Genomic DNA, 3,004 nt, shown 5'->3' on the forward strand with positions numbered 1-3,004 from the left:
AAAAATAGTGATAAGTCCTGAATCAGCAGCGAGGAGAAGATCATTGGTGATTTTCAGGAGTGCAGTTTCGGTACTGTGGGCGGGACGGAAACCAGATTAAAAGGGTTCAAAGAGACTATTATGCTGAAGATGCTGTTAAAGTTGAGAGGCAACAGAAATTATTGGAAATACAAAACTTCACATTAGGGCTGTCCTTAACATTTATTTCAGTAATTATTCACAGATTTTTTTTTTTTTTTGATTAGTGGATTAGTTAAGCTATTTTTTTTTTTTACATAAGGTGATGTGCATTTTTATTTATTTACAAAAGGTGACAGTGCTGGTACATAGTCCATGGAGTTTCATGTCATGTATGCTTCTAATAATGCTCAGCGTGCGATGTGTTTAAAGAAATTCAAATTTCATTTGCATAGTTTACAGATTTCAATTTCACCTTATAAAAGAGAAAGAGTTTAAGGTCTGAGATATATGGAAAATGGTATATATAAGGTAAGATACGTATATGCTAGCACAAAACAAGGCATAATTGGCTCGCAAGCTATAGGATTTCTGATCCCTGCACTAAATCATTGTTTAAACTTCCTTAGCAACAGTAAGTAATAGTAATTACAAATTTTCTTCTTTTTTGCACATTTTAATTAGTGTAATGGGGTTGTGGTTGTGTCATGATTCAGTGCTTTAGTTTTGTCAGGTTCTGCTTTCTGTCAGTCTCCCCATGTTCAGGTCAAATCACCCACACCTGTTTTCATTTAGTTAATCAACCTCAGTGTATTTAAGTGTCTGGTTTTTAAGTTCTCATGGTCAGGTCTTCTGCTCTGTTCAACTATGTCACTGGTTTGTTCTCCCATGGTTTTCTCATGTTTGAGTTTATTTAGTAAATGTTTATATTTCTGCCACCAAATCTGGTCTCCTGCATTTGGGTCCTTCATCCACCATTCATGACAGGTAGCAGTATTTTGTGTTATTTTAATTTAAAAGTTGAACAGTAAATAATTATTTGTTCTTATCATTTATTTTGTACACTTTATCCGGAAGGAGAAATAAGTGTTTACATATTTTACACTATCAAGTATGAAAACCTTTTTTGCATTACATATTCATTTTGTGCATATGTTTAAATAGTTATTGAAAATAAATTAAAATAAAGCAACAAAACAGCCTAAATAGTATGGAGAGAAGAAAGTATCACCCCGATTTTTGCGTGCGTAATTCTGATTTGTAACTCATACAATATATTTTCATAAGTACAAAAATGGAAAAAAAATACAACATAAACATGAAACATTTTAAATTAAAACTGCTTGAAACTAATTACACATGTAAATCTTTAAAAATTATGTACAAATCACCTCTTATGCACACACAATACCAAATCACACAAATGAGAGAAATCTATCGTGAGACTTGTTTCACGTGTCAGAGATTCGTCCGTGAGTGATGCGTTGAAATTCTACTATGCTCATTCATCAGAGTTTTCTTATCATCTGTTTTAAATTTGAATTGTGAATAATATCCGTTAAAAATTGACATCGACCTCCTTAAACAGATATTCCTGACAATGAGCCCAATATAAAATTGTCTAAATAAGGTTTTTAAAACACTTATCCTTTTTTTAAAATAAAAAAATATCTCCCAGAACTGATTGCTTTCTCTCTGCCACCCCTCCCTTGACAGCCCCTCCGACACGGGGCTCTGTCCCAAGTGCAGGTCACAGTCACAGAGACAGCAGCCGTTGCTGGACCCTTCTAAACTTCCGCAGATCATAGGCGGCCGGTGGACTGATCAAGCTGCAAATGATCTGTCAATACAAGCTTGCGTCTTGACTGTAAATAATTTAAAGTTATTGATTTGTGCCAATAATGTACTATTGCATTGTGAAGAAAGTGGAGGGGCGAAAGTTCGCGATACCTGCAGCTGCACAGGGAGCGTGCGCATGCATGAGGAAGAGACAGATGCATAACAGCAATAACTTGCTTCACTTTAAAATTAAAAACATTGTAATAAAAATCATAATATCATTATTCTTTTTACATTTTATCTGAGGTTAATAAATAAATAAAATCATCTATAAATAGTGAAGATTCTTGAATAAAAAAAAACATTTTTCATATTAGTCATTCGTTTTGTGCATAATTTTATATATTTGATGATAACAAAGAAATTTAAGCAACAAAATAACCTCAAGAGACAATTGGTAGCTGAAAGAGACGCCTTTTTTTAGTGAAATGAAGCCAGTTTTCTGAGAAGTGCTGGAATTTTCATCCCTAGCCCCGCCCCCTTCTGTCACAATGACTTTTTTTTGCATTTCAGGAGGAGAAAGAAAACTGCTGGAGGCCTTAAACAGACGTACTTTCAGATTTGTCCAACAATTTCCCTCCCTATCTCTCGTTCAGCAGTGGCATGCACCACAGATGTTGTTACTTAGTCATTTTTCACACCGATATCTATTTCTATTACACTTTATTTATATAGATCAATATCACAAAGAAAATTTGCCTCATTGGGCTTCATGCGGGTAATTTTACAGATGCAGAAAATTGGTCATAAAATATGAAAAATAGCTAAAGACTAAACAGACTAGTTAAAACTGGTTATCCCTGCCCTTAGACCCTCCCTCCCGGTAAGGAAAAACTCCTAAAAAAAACTTGAGTCAGGAAAAAAGAAGAAACCTTAGGGATTCCTACATGAGGGAGAGATCCTATCCCAGGACGGACAGGCGATACCAGAACTGTTAAAGAAAGATTAGCTTCTACAACTACGAATTTAAATAGAGTTAATTCAGATGGACCTGAGGGACGAGTGATGATGAAGTCCATAGTCAAGATGAAGCAGAAGTGCAGTCCATGGCCAGGAGAAGGAGGACAGACGACCCAGCAGGAATCACTCTCACTGAGAGATGCAGGATGGTGTCGGGGGTGTGGGCGATCCACCGAGGATCTGAAATCTCTCCCGCTCCCCAGAGGAGAGTGGGAAAGAAGAACAACATGTGAATGGAACTGCACCA

General features: G+C 36.0%; 1 protein-coding gene across 1 annotated transcript in view; it reads left to right on the forward strand.

Moving 5' to 3' along the window:
• Window positions 1–810: 810 nt before the first annotated feature.
• Window positions 811–3,004, forward strand: part of LOC112150599 (interferon-induced protein 44-like) — a 10,598-nt gene continuing 8,404 nt past the window's right edge. Inside the window, exon 1 of the mRNA XM_024279013.2 lies at window positions 811–945. The gene's annotated coding sequence lies outside the window, so the exon portion shown is untranslated. The remainder of the gene's footprint in view (window positions 946–3,004) is intronic.

The sequence above is a fragment of the Oryzias melastigma genome, linkage group LG4 (genome assembly GCF_002922805.2).
Source record: "Oryzias melastigma strain HK-1 linkage group LG4, ASM292280v2, whole genome shotgun sequence".
Lineage (NCBI taxonomy): Eukaryota > Metazoa > Chordata > Actinopteri > Beloniformes > Adrianichthyidae > Oryzias > Oryzias melastigma.